Source organism: Squalius cephalus (assembly GCF_949319135.1).
Source record: "Squalius cephalus genome assembly, chromosome: 11".
Classification (NCBI taxonomy): domain Eukaryota; kingdom Metazoa; phylum Chordata; class Actinopteri; order Cypriniformes; family Leuciscidae; genus Squalius; species Squalius cephalus.
Window position 1 is genome coordinate 28,406,044 of NC_137132.1, and position 15,204 is coordinate 28,421,247.

Here is a 15,204-nt window from a genome sequence, read left to right on the forward strand (position 1 = left end):
TATTTGTTTTAACTTTATCTCAGATGTTTCTCCTAAAATTCCTCAGGAGAAATAAAAGCTACAAATATGACAATTGTTGGAAATAATGGAAATAAATGTGGGTACCAGCTCAGATCATTTTGCCTCTGAAGATTTGATGAGAAGTTTTGTGTGTTAATATCGAAGGTTATATTTTATTGGAATCTCTTTTGATTTAAAACTTTAATATTTGTATGAATCTGAGCACACTTTGAGATGTATTTTCTCCAGTCTGCTCTTAAATTTGCTCTTCATTTAATTGCATTGATGTCTTAGAGGAACAGTTGAGATCTCATTTGGGATTTTTCTTCCCTTTGGTCAGACACAGGGTCCAATGTGAAACCGTATTTGTTTTGTTTGCACTATACTGTACGTGCATTAGCTTGAAAATACATTTCAGTGCTGTGATAACATTGCAGACGAGTATTGGACTAACATGAGGATGTTAATAAAACAATGTTTGAGTAGCATTTGCCTGCTTCCTGAGATATAGTGTACACATACTAGTGAAAATGTAAATGTTGTCAGTTGACTTGTCCAAACAAACACACGCAGACGCACGCACACACACGCACACACACACAGAGGCAGGTTTTGTTTTAGCTTCGTTCTACTGTTACTGTGAAACCAGGTCACAACACAGAAGGAACACTGTCCGACCGAGAGCGAGAAAGACTGAGACGAAGGGAAAGAGAATGAGAGAAAAACAAGGAATGGAAAAAAAAATGTCCATGAGCCAAAGAGAATGGAAAGAGAGATCAGAGATGTCAACCAGTAGATAACTTAAAGTAAACTAGATTGTCTGAGAAAAATGTGAGCACTGCTTGTAAAACTCAATGCTAGGGTGTTGCTATGGGGTTGCTATTTTTAGTGCTTTGCTATGAGGTTGCTAAGGTGCTCTGGGTGATTGATAGGGTGTTCTAGCTGGTTGCTTATTGAGGTCAAAAGAGCCTCTAATATTCAGAGTCTTCAGAGTGGTCTAACCAACACAGGCAGTAAGCGGTAACACTTTATTTCGATAGTCCACTTTAGGCGTTCTACAAACTATAAGTAACTCTGAAACTACATGTCAACTTATCCTACTAACCTGAACCAACCCTACTCAAACATACTAATTATCTAATGAGAGTTTGTTGACATAGTTAGAAATTCAAGAGAGTTAGTTGACATTAGGTTGCAAAGTTTGTCTAAAGTGTAACCCAGTAAGCTAAGAAGTAGTCTTACTTTTTTATTCAAATTAGAACAATCTACGTTTTTATGTAACTTGCTTAAAAAAAGTTATGGTCATTTTTAAATAATTGACTAGATGACTAACTTGTAAACTTGGTCTAAGCAGCTTATGCAACTGACCACCTGATCTCTCTGTCTCAGGTGTCTGTTGTCTTCAATGTAAATCTATGGTAATTTTTGTCTGTTTTATTGTCCGCCTCAGCCAGATAAAGATAGCAGACCTTGCCTCAACAAGCTGCTCACAAACAATAAGCCCTATAAGCAGTACTAAAACCACCTTTTTACTATCTCAAACAAATGACAGACCATATGTCATTCATTTGCAGTGTAGAGAAACACAGGAGCTGCGTGATCATTTGCATATATGGAATTTTCTACCCCATTTTAAGCATTAAAATATTTAAAGTTTTGCACCAGAACAGATGTGATGTATTCTAATCAAAACTATGAGCACAAAGTGAGAATTACCTATATTTTTGTATTATACATTAACATTATTTCTGTGAATTGGGTGGTAATAATTATATCCAAAATAATAAATATTTTATAATTGTTTAAAAAAAAATTGTTACATTGATTAGACATATGTTTTTCTTTCAGATGTATTGCCAGCCATTTGTTTTGTGTGGATAAATTCATACGTTCATTATTCATTCATTTTAACAGATTGAATAAGCAGAAGGTAACGGTTGCTTCATGACAAGTTTGAAAGTTCAGTGCGACAGCAACTAGAGAGAAAAATGTGACAATCATATGCGATTGTCAGAGACAGTGGACAGGCACCTCAAATAAATACTTTATTTAGGGTCTTTTCCCTCTAGAAGTTTTGGTGTTCGCTTTCCTATCCACACTGAACAGAGGAGTCGCTTCACCCAGTCTGAAAATGTTTCTGGTTGTTGCAGCAGTCATGTGCAACGTTTTTTTCCAAATTGTACCTGAATGCAGAGTTGTTCCGGGAGGTCAGTTGTTTTTTTCAGTGTTCATTTTATTAGAAACAGTAATGTCAAGTGTGCCAGTCTGTTTCCTGTTCACAAGACAGATTCAGATGCGACTGCTCACTGGAAAACGTTCTCACAGGTTAGTGAAATCTTTAAAAACGAGTTAACATTTGCTTACAGGTTTTGTTTCGAGGAGCAGAATGACTCGCATGTTTATGATTGAGAGTCTCTGGCATTGTTTGAGTTGAATGGGCTTCGTCGTCTGCCGCCGCAGAAGCCTGATCTCTAAAGTGGGTTCTTTAAATAGGCATCCAGACGTTATGAGATTCCCAAGAGGGTCGAAACGGGAACGTCGCCTCCTTAGTGACCGCTGACACTTTTTCTAATGATGACTTGACTCGCATGATGGAAAAAGAGAGAGAGAGAGAAGGTGAGATAAAAAAGGAGGGGTTGGGAATTTATTCCTCTGTTGGGGTCAGGAGGTTTATTAGTCTAAAATGACTAATACGTGTGCAGAGCTGCACCAAATGTTCTGCATATACAGAAATCAAGAAGATGTGGAAAAGGACACATTTTCCTTCAAACAATTCACTCCTCAGAAATCATTGGGACTTTGTGTGTGTTTGTGTGTGTGTGTGTGTGTGTGTGTTTGCTGAGGCCCAGACAGTGCTGACATTGTTTGAGCATTCAATAAAAGGAGTGAATCACCAAGAAGGCATAACAGACCACAAATACATAAACACACACACACACACTAAGTCTCTGACTTCATTGCAAATAAAAAGTGAGTCTGATGGTCGTTTCCTTTCATATGCCCATGTGTGTGTGTGTGTGTGTGTGTGTGTGTGAGCAAAAGAGTTTTTAAGGATAGTTCAACTGTGTTCTGCTTGACTAGGTCTGACTAGTCATTCTGTCATCTACCACTCGTAGACAGAAGAACACAGAACACTGTCTCTTTCTGTTAGCAGTTACAGAGAGAACAGTTGCGTCACTAGCTCGTGGTTTTGACCCAACAATTTAGTAGCACCATTGCTTCCCACAAGATAAACAGTATATTCATCAGAGGTTGCTCTTTCATATCTGATGTAATATTAAATATGTTTCAATTGGATATCAACTTTGTCAAAGTTTTTTTTCTTCTTCTAAGATTCCTTAGGCTAAATAAAAATATAAACAAATGAGACTGAAATTAATGTGGCTATAGACCTTATGTAGCCCCGCCCCTTTTCAGCGCTCCGCTCATTGTCTTTTGACTTCCGGTCTGTATTTTCACAGCGATCTTGCATATTTTTGAATGAACGGCTCGTTTTAAAATCTTCCCGGTCTACTGACATTTGTTAAGACATCTGCTTTAAACATTACAATCCTCATGATAACTTTCGTTAACTTTACAATAAGTAAATCCACTTCAAAAGCTAATTATTCCTGGACAGCAGCGCCATAGACATATACAGAGTGACTGCAAAAACGGAAGTCCAAAGACAATATTCTAAAGATGGTGGCGCCCTCGTTTCTCTGGCGCATAAGGTCTATAGTATGGCTGAAATAATTTGTCTGGAAGAATTTTACGAGAATTGTTTGAGCTTGTATTGAGATGTTTGACATTTGATTTTGATATCTTAGTAAGTCTGAGCACATGTAGAGTCTAGGGCAGGGTTTCTCAACTGGTGGGTCGCAAGACAGTTCTGACTGGGTCGGAATTATAAATGTTTTTCTGATGCGAGACTTTTATTTTGAAAGACGTGCATGAAAACTGTCAGACACAGTTTAAGTAAGTGCCTGAGAAAAACGTGTTGTCCCGATTCAGCATCTGCGGGCATATGAGATGTTGTCAGGCTATATCAGTGTCATTATTCTAATGTTTCGTTGCTTCCAAAAAGTCTCTCACCTCAGAAAACGAACTCTCCAGTCCTGTCAGCCGTTATACTGTGCTCGTAGCGCGCACTCTTCGATTGCTCGCGCACATTTAATTACAATTAAGTTAGCCTACAAGCACAAAACAAACTACGAACATGCAACGTCGTAGTTACGTTGTCAATTCGTAAGTCATGAAATACAATTAAAGTACTAATAAATCACCCAACTGGTAGGCTACGTCGTGTGTTTTTTGGGAAGGATTTGCTTGCAGGTGTGATGCGCATTGCTTCATTGTATTCATCAGGAGCAGTTTCCATGTTTCATTAACAGTAACTAGTATTGTGTATAATTTAACTCTTGTTTCCGTAACACCAAAATGCCACTTTATTTTTACTTTGTGTTATTTTGTTGATACTTATCATAATGGTGATGTGCATCATCGCCAATATTTATACCTAAATTCAGAAAATTCTGATTTTTTTTCTTCTTCTAAAAGCCATTTCATACCGGACGCGTAACGAAAAAGCGAATAGTTCGCGTCAAAACCATTCACATCAGCCGCGACGCGAATTTGCGTGACATTAATGGTGTGTTCACACCGAACGCGAATAGAGCGTCAAATTCGCGTCTATCGCGTCTAGTTAGACGCTTGCACATTTTAATCCATTCGCGCGTCCGTGTCACTAGCGAATAAATATCCCGCCAAAAAGAGTATCAACAACAACAACACTTTATTTCTGCCGTACGTTTCCGTCATGTCTAGAATAAGACGTATTGCTGCTTTGTATTTGTTGTGGAAGATCCAAAAACGGAGGACATCCAAATGTCGACGTGTCTGGGTTCACAGCACCATCCAGAAACGCACTAAACTTGGTGAATTTCACCGTCTTTTAAAGGAACTGCGCCGGGATGATAGTCGCTTCCAGCGTTATATGAGAATGACGGGTGCCCAGTTTGATACCTTGCTAGATAGGGTTTCTGACAGGATTTCACGAATGGACACCAACTACAGGCGATCTGTCTCAGCTGCGGAGCCTGCCTTTCCATCTGTCTGAGGTAAGGGCTGGGCAATTTCATAAAATAACGTCAATACCAATAAATATACAGCATAGCCTATCTATCATTTTTGCTGTGATTTAATTCCAATATATTGTATGAAATTATAGTATATATTGTCCAATGTAATGAAAACATGCCGAAACAAATGAATTATGTTTATTTGTATAGACTAAATATTAATAAGTCTGTTTTGTCAGGCCATAAAATGATAAGGGGAAAAAGATTTTCTGAATGGAGTTTGGATCGATCAGCACTGTAGCTTCTCAATATAGCCTACCTATTAAAAAATATATAGCCTACCAACATCTACTTAAAATAGGCCTACATTTATTGCTTCAAATATAGGCTACATAAATGTAGCCTATTTTAAATACTTTATATTAAAAAAAACATTAAGGTAACATAATTAAAAATAGTAATAAATACTAACAACCCAAAACATATAAAAAATGTAATCTGCACCAAAACTGATTTTACATGTTTTCTATGCTACAGATACCTTGCCACAGGTGACTCATTTAGGACAATTGCCAACAGCTTCCGTGTTGGGGTCTCTACAGTGTCCATGATTGTCCCTGATGTTGCCGCTGCAATATGGGACAGTCTTGTAGAAGATTTCATGCCTGTGCCCACCACAGAGGAGTGGAGGTCAATTGCAGTAAAGTTTGAAGAGAGGTGGAATTTTCCCCTCTGCTGTGGTGCACTTGATGGTAAACATGTTGTCCTCAAAGCACCTCCCAACTCAGGATCCCAGTTTTTTAATTACAAGGGAACATATTCCTTAGTTCTGTTGGCAGTTGTGGATGCCCAATATTGTTTCAGGGTAATTGATGTCGGGGGCTACGGAAGAACCAGCGATGGTGGAATACTTGCCAACTCCACTTTTGGTAAAGCACTACAATCAGGTACCCTCCAACTCCCTGCTGACCTGCCACTACCAGGAGCTGACCACCGAGGACCCCAGCCACATGTGTTTGTCGCTGATGAGGCTTTTCCACTACGGAAAAACCTCATGAGACCCTTCCCCGGGCGCATCCTTCCAAGAGAGCGTAGAGTGTAAAACTATCGTCTGTCCCGGGCTAGATTGGTGGTTGAAAATGCCTTTGGGATCCTTTCATCCCAGTGGAGAATGTACAGGCGGGCCATTGAGGTCCACCAGGATGTTGCTGAGATGTGCATCAAAGCCCCCTGCGTTCTTCATAATTTTCTGCGCAGGACATCCCAGACACCTGAGGAGAGGAGGATCATCCCAGTTGGTGAGGTGGAGCCGCTGCCAGGTCTGGGAAGACTTTCTGCAAACAATTCCGCTAGAGAGGCTGTCAGGGTCAGGGAGGTCTTCACATCCTACTTCTCTGCAGAGGGAACTGTTGCATGGCAAGATGCTGTCTAGTGCACAAGCACTTTACACTGTGTCTATATATTGTTATTAAATTTATTATTAAATTTATTTATATATTAAATATATTTTTATTAAATAAAAACAAAAACAATCAGTTCATTCTCAAACAAACTGCTTTAATACTTAAACTGATTTGTGCACATATGTGATGATAAAAAAATACACACAAAAATGATATAAATAAATGAATTACTCCAACATACTTGTAGTCATACTTGAGTCATGCTTATAGAAAGGCACATATTTGTTACCATTATATATATATATTCGACAACAGTGAGGGAACCTGAGGGAACGTACGAAACCGGTGACGTTTCAATGAGCTCTTCGTTGATTGGCTTGCGCAACTAAGCGTCATGCGAATTTTCCGCTCAAGTTCAATTTTTTCAACTTGCGCGGAAGGCGCGATTCAGGAAACGCGTCGCTCAATTCGCGTCATTCGCACCGCCCGGCAACAATTCGCGCCGATTCGCGTCTTTGCACTGACTTTGTATGTAATCTACTCGCGCCAATAATGAAATTCGCGTTTGGTGTGAACACACCATAAGAGCTTCAACATTCCAAAACTTTCGCGCCGACAGCTGAGAAAACATGGACACTTCATCATCATCATCATCCAGTGAAGACGAGCTTTTCATTTTTCTTTAAAAGACAGAAAAGAAAGTTTTGGGTGCACCCAATCTTAAAGAACAGAGAGTCTGAAGGGGAGTATGCTAATATCCACTCTTAGTTTCCTTTTCCTCTCTCCTTTTTCTCAAATAACATAGGTGTCCCTGAGGTTTTTCCACAGTTTTTTTGCGTCTTCAACTAAACACAGTGCATTTTGTAATGTCAATACACATTACATGTAACACACGAAGTAACAGTAGATATCTAACAGTAGACTAACTGTAGATATCTCACAAAGAATGTATAGTATACTAAAAGCAGCCCTAAATAGTCTCACTACATTTTGTTACATTTTCTCTAAGTAAACACAGTCTCTGTCTCTATCTTTGACGATAATAGTGTTAGCTTTCTATCCCAAATGTAGTTTAGCCTGCTAGCCTACACAGCAGAGGACTATACAACGACTAAAACTATCACACAACATACTCACAGTCGTAGTGATAACCGAGTTGGTTGGCAATGCTATGCCACACATTTGTCTTTCAAATCGCGTCCAGTGTGAAAGGACCTTAAGAATCAGCTCTGGCCTCTTGGTACTCTTGGGTAACTAAACATTGTGGTTTTAAATAGAAACAGCAAGAGACACATGCATATGTTCACCACGTTTGGTTATGCTAAACTCAATATTAAACCAGATACCAGACTTTGCAGGGGACGTGTCTCACTTTTTAGAGAAGTGACAGTAGAATTTAGACATGTAGGAACATTTTTCAAACCGGAGGTGAACCAAAGGTCTGGTTTGAATACGATATATGAATATGAGTTTATGGTATCAAAAGAAACAATAGACAAAAAGTTAATTCATAAATGGATTAATACAAGATTAATATGTTTGAAAGGATTAATCATATAATAATAATAATCATAATCATAACATTTCTTATACAACATTTTTATATTTTTAAATGAATGTGGTAGCTCATGCCAACTTTATTGTATGAACAAAAACTAGTTTAGGACTGCTATTTAATAGCCTTACCTTAAAGGCCTACAGTTTATTCATCAGTAGGCCTACTAGTCATATTCTTACAATATACACTACCAGTCAAAAAGTTTGTATCAATAACATTTTTAATGTTTTTAAAAGAAGTCTCTTTTGCTCACTGAGGTTGCATTTATTTGATAAAAAACAGTAATATTGTTAAATATTATGACAATTTAAAATAATTGTTTTCTATTTTAATATATTTTAAAATGTAATTTATTCCTGTGATCAAAGCTGAATTTTCAGCATCATTACTCCAGTCTTCAGTGTCACATGATCCTTCAAAAATCATTCTAATATGATGATTTGATGCTCAAAAAACATGAATTATTATCATGTTGAATAATATGTTGAAAACAGTTGTGTAATTTTTTCTTTGATGAATAGAAAGTTAAAAAGAACAGCATTTATTTGAAATAGAATCTTTGTAACATTTTAAATGTCTTTACTGTAACACTTTTGATTAATTTAATTCATTCTTGATGAATAAAAGTATTGATTTCTTTTATTTATTTCCCCCCATAAATAATTTTTGAACATTAAGTGTTTAATGTTACAAAAACTATATATATATACAGTACCAGTCAAAAGTTTGGAAACATTACTATTTTTAATGTTTTTGAAAGAAGTCTCTTATGCTCATCAAGCCTGCAAAAGAAACAAAAAAAAAAAACCAAAAAAAAAAAACAGTAATATTATGAAATATTATTACTATTTAAAATAATGGTTCTCTTTTTTAATATACTTTAAAATGTAATTTATTTTTGTGATGCAAAGCTGAATTTTCATCAGCAAGTACTCCAGTCTTTGGTGTCTTATGATCCTTCAGAAATCATTCTAATATGATGATTTATGATCAATGTTGGAAACAGTTGTGCTGCTTAATATTTTTCTTATAACCTGAGATACTTTTTTTCAGGATTATTTGATTATAAAGAACTGTATTTATTTAGAATAGAAATCTTTTGTAACAAAATACACTACCGTTCAAAAGTTTGGGAACAATAACTTTTTTTTTTTTTTAAGAAATTAGTACTTTAATTCAACAAGGATGTGTTAAATTGATAAAAGGTGATGGTAACGATTTATATTGTTAGAAATGTTTTTATTTTGAATAAATGCTGTTTTTATGAATAAATGCTGTTAACGTTTTACTCATCAATGAATCCTGAAAAAAGTATTCCAAAAAAAATATATTAAACAGCACAACTGTTTCCATCATTGATAATAACTGAGTATCAAATCATCATATTAGAATGATTTCTGAAGGATCATAAGACACCAAAGACTGGAGTACTTGCTGATGAAAATTCAGCTTTGCATCACAAAAATAAATTACTTTTTAAAATATATTAAAAAAGAGAACCATTATTTTAAATTGTAATAATATTTCATAATATTACTGTTTTTTTGTTTTTGTTTTTTAACTGCAGGCTTGATGAGCATAAGAGACTTCTTTCAAAAACATTAAAAATAGTAATGTTTCCAAACTTTTGACTGGTACTGTATATATATATATATATATATATATATATATATATATATATATATATATATATATATATATATAATCATATTTCAGAAACATCTGAGATATTAAAAATATCTTATTTGTTATTTATCCATGCTTTGGGCTTCATTTCTTTTCAGCATTATGTAAATTGTAATTAAATTGATTAAACTTCTATTTATTGCACTTGGTAAAAGTCTATATTATTATTTGAGAAATGTATTATTCCATATTTGGCACATTTCTGCACATTCTCCTATGCTTCATTAGTCACTATTTTTTTCCACTAACGCTGTGCTCCATCATCACTAAATTTTAACATATTTATTGTTTTATGTCTGCCTCATTATAGGCCTCGAATAGGCCTGTTATATTCAAATGTTTGTGGTTACTAGTGAGAGATTTTGAGCATGTAAGCATGTACAGTGTGTGAAATTGTTTGTGCGAGAGATATAGAGAGGTAATGGAGGGTAGGAGAGAAAGGGATCTGCACAGAGAGAAAGAAAGAAAAACTGTTTGAGTTTGTTTAGGAATGTGAACCAAAAAACGGAGAGCTAGGCATTCCTGAGCTGGAGCAGCGGCGATTTGTCAAACAAGGACAGAGAGCATCTGGTACTGATGGAGAGCAGATTGATGTAATCCAACGCTTGGGCTTATGGGTAATGTAGTCCCTATTGAGATTTATTTTTGGCTGTGAAGAGAAAAAATGAGTACGACTCAAAAAGTCAGAATAGTTTCCAAAGCGGTTGAAGTGGGAATGGTGTTAACGTGCCAACTTTGCTCTTTTTGTTTTAGTTGGGCCGAAAAAATGTTCCTCATCAGACTGCTGTTACAGAACTGATCTCTCTGATTTTAAGAGGCTATTTTCACTTCATGTGTCTTAATCATCTGAATTGCTTTGCCCATTTTTGGCATGCACATAAACGTGCCTCCTAAAATGGATAAAAGTATGCTTATTCCAACTATTCCCAAGGTATGTTTAAATATAACAGAGTCCAGTTTAGAGATGATGCTAATGCTGTTTGGGATAGGGAAAGTTTACGTACGTGGCCTGAAAACCTGGTTTCATCTTTTAATGCATCTCAAGTGTTGTTTATTTCTGTTTATCTCATTCTCATTATTCACCCTGTTTTTATGAGAAAATCAAGGGTTTATATTTTCTTGTCCCTCTTTTGCCTCTCTTTCTATTATTCATGTTATTTTGTATTGTGTCAGTGGCCATGCATGTTTTAGTGCAAAAGAGAGTGATTGAGGAATCCAGATCTGGTTTCGGAGACTTCTTTTTTTTCCTGTATAAAACTTTAAAGAGCTTGTTGCATTATTCACTACTTCAACCACAGGACACACATGCACATACATTGAATCACTGAGAGCCTGCTTCTACTTCTGCCCGTGTGTGTGTGTGTGTGTTTTGGTTCACTGAATGTTATAGGTGATCTTTGACTTTAATAGCTGTAGTGGGAGAGTGTGTGGTGATTTAACAGGACTTGGGGGAGTATTTGGCTGAGTTTGGTCAGTCTGCTGGATATCATTATGAACTTCTGGCAAGTAGTTATGATGTTAAATCACATATGACTGCCAAAGACGGTCTTTAGAAATCCACCAGGATATTCACATGTTCACTGCATGCACTCACACACTGGCTCGGGTATGCTTAATTCATTCTGCTGTCATTAGTTCCACGGTAGCAAATCTGAAACTTTTTTCATTCCACATTCACAAGTAGAATAATTTACCTTACAGAATGATTCTTGGATACACTGTTTATTACAGCAATAAACATCTTACTTAAAGATGTGAAAGTGTAAGTAAATTAGAGAAAAGGGGAAGGAGGGAGTGGGAAATGTCTGGCTCTTTTTTGAGCGTCACTGTTGGATCAGCAAACACCCAGCACCATCTGTACTCCCACATCACTGTGTTAAAACACACACACACACTGAAAAAAGAGTCCTGCTTGCTTAAGTTTAAGAGTTTCATAATGTTAAACTGTAAATTTTATACACTCATGTAAAAGGCAAGCCACATATTCACACTTCAACACCAATTACTTACAATGCAAATGACAAACAAAATCATGTTGATATTTCCAACTGCTTATTCAGCCAGATCTCACGGCAATTTGTATGTATTTTACGAGATGGCTAATCGATTGCTAACCGATTGCTAAATCATACATATTTTTCGAGTTGCACAATTCGTACGAATGACCGACCCCTGACCCCCGCCCCTAAACCTACCCGTCACTGCGGTTTAGACAAACCGTACAAATTCATACGTAAAGTATTGGCCACCTAGTACTAATTGGTCGTGAGATAGTGTTGGCTTATTAGTGCCCTATTATTTTCTCTTATTAGAGAGTGTGCATTGTCTTGTTTCATTTTATGTTGTCTTCTTATTTGATATATTTATTTATTATTTGTGACTTTGCACTATTTCATTAAATCCGAGTTTGGTTTGTTATGATCTCAATCAACCGGGTGCAATGAGCACAACATTTTTGTGGGTTTTGTGTGTGTCTGGGAATGAACTGAAGAACAGAGCAGCGTATTTTTTGTAGGCACGGCCTTCTGTCTCGCTCTCTCTCATTTTTAATGTGGTAGAATAATTGAATTATTGAACGCCCTCTGTCTCATTGTCAGCTATTTATAGAGAGATGCTCAAGGCAGAATTTTGTATCCAATACTTTACTAATGGTAATCTAACATGTAGTGTCATAATTGCTGTCGTACTCCACATCTTACACTGCTGTGATTGTACTTAATATTCATGATTATGCTTTCACACTGGTTTAATATTGCATTTACTGCACTGCAATTTTTATACAGGTAGCAGCACACTGCTTCACACACACTGAAATACGATTCAGTATCAAGTCAATAATTAATATGGCAAGACAAATATAAAAAAACATGTTCAAGAAAAACAAAGGTGGATGTTTTTGTTCTAAAAGTCCTCAAGTTTAGCTCACGGATATCCGAAACCGCTGTATGGTGATGGTGAATGGAATGTGCAAGTGCGTTTTTTGCACAGATGAACAGTGCTAAGGAATTCTGTGTGGGCGTCGTATGGTTTTCTGGCTGTCATGCATCCTGTTGGAGCCGTTGCTGTGGCAGCAGAGCTTTCCCAGGCGATTTGGCAGGCATCTCTGAGCCGCCCGATCGATTGGTGGAAAACTGTCAGCCTGTAGGCTTTTACTGATGATGTCATCGTTATTGATCTGCCTGTGGGCTGAAATGAAACTAAATAGAAAGCTTCTTTTTTTCTAATGCATGTGAATGCAATGACAGCAGGGAGCGCTGAGCTATGCAGCACAATGCTATTTATGAACAGAAGTATTATTCAGCTTGCTTGCTTGCTTAAACAGTAAACTGGTTTTTGGAAGTAAAAAGTATGAATTTCTAAATAATATAGAGATTTTTTTTTTATGTTCAACAAGACAATATATTGCAGTATTGTTAAACAGTTTTTATAAGTGTAAAATCGACTTATAATGTACTGTGAAATCAGTAAAGCTTGTTCCCGTAAGGTCCTGTATGACACATCAAATTTGATTTGTTACGGTTTGTGTTTGTTTGTTCACATTAGAGTTTGTTTTTGATCTGTTCTGCTCGGTTTAGATTGGTTTTCAGTCTGTTAATTGGTTTGTCTCTCCCTGTTTGAATCTTGATGTAAGAATTTTTTGATATTTTGAATGGAAACAACAAGACAAAAAGGTTAAGTAAGAAAAGCATTTTTTTGCAGTGCAGTACATTCATTCATTGCGCATTTTTCTAGATAACATCGGAGATGCAGAGCACATTAGTCAGGCCACTGTATCAGAGCAGGAAGGAAAGTGTGCCTCGCTCTCACGCTCTTTCTGAGAGTTTTTGTGTTGATTCCTGGACACAAACCTGTATGAGCCAAGAAGAGATTCACGGGATGCAGGTCAGTGGTGGAGAAATCAGTTTAAATGAGGCTAATCTGATAAATGACGTTCACTTGATAACATCTTGCTGTGACCTCTGGAAGTAACCTAATAATTAGAATTTCCTTAAGGATTTCCAGTGTGGTTGGATGCAGTGATGACACATATAATCCCATCATCGCACCTTCCGAAAATTAAACAATACTGTATGGAATGGGAGGATGCCAGATGGAAGGGTAGAGATATATACCGTAACCACCACACACAGCTGTTAAATAAACAAATTATTCACAATTTATTTGGTCATCTTTGTTTCCTAATACAAAAGCAACAGTTATTCTTTTTCCTGTTGGATTTTATATTCTTCCAATATTGTGCATCTCCTCATCTATCAGTGGTGGTGCAGGGCCAGCCTCTTCATTCTTGCTGTTGGCAGAGTAACTTAGAAGTCGAATGTTAATTTCATTAGCCTAATGAAAAATTTTTTAACAGGTTGGATTAGAGAACATTTAATTATGTGAAAAGAGCATTGTAGGCTACTACATGGAAACCGCAGCGGCACATTGAATTAAAAACGGAATTATATTTATTTAATATATCAAATGTTTGTAAAGTCATGTAGCCTATACAGCCATGAACCTTTTATGCTTAAAGATTTAACTGATTGAATTATGGTTTTATTGTTCATTTTTAGTTGCTGCCACGTTTTTTTTTTTTTTTTTTTCACCTGTGGTATACCATGAAAATGAGTATTAGTTCAATAATTTACCTTTCTACCTGATAATATAACAGTGATAAAGAATTATACTTATGTATTGACTCGGAATATGCGGACGTCTTTTTGTCGGGTGCTGTTGCTATGGTGAATCGTAATTTCGGAGCTCCATTGATCATGGCTTTTCATAGTCATGGTGCACGCGCTTAACTCGGGGTGCTTTCACACCGTATACGGGACGGGGCACGGTTCGCCTGAAAAATCGCTAATGTGAACGCTGTCATGTGGAGCTGGGTGCGCACTGGGGTAACGAACCCAGTACTACCTGGAGGATGTGGTCTGAGTTCGGTTGCACTCGAACCGTGCCGCGGTTCGTGTGAATGTGAAAGCAACACGGACTCGGTTGCACACTTGTTCAGGAAGCAAAGTAACTTGCGCATGCGTTTTAGCTGATTATTATGTATTTAGTTAAATAAAACGAATGAAGGGATGATAGTGTTGATGATTTACCTTGGATACGAGTGAGAGTGACCCCTGGTTCACACAGGACGCCGAAGCGACGCGGAAGCGGCGCGGAACGGAGGCCACTTCCTTTCGGCGCCCATGTTAACCTATGGTGTCGTTCACACCAGACGCGGTGCGCCGCGGCCGGCCCGCGCCGTGAAGCGCCAGTTTCGGCGTCTGGTCTATTTTTTGCGCGAGCCGCGAGTGATCCGCGTCCATTCCGGCAGGAAGTCACACCAAGAAACACGAGACATCCGGTCAATTGTCAAAATATAAGCAATTTTCAAATTAAAATACCGCGAGTATTAACAAAAAGTATTAATACAAGAAGTGTACAAACTTCTTGGTTACAGAAACATGGTGTATTCATTTTATGAGGTTATTTACTTACCCATGATGTAAAAAAATAGCTCTGA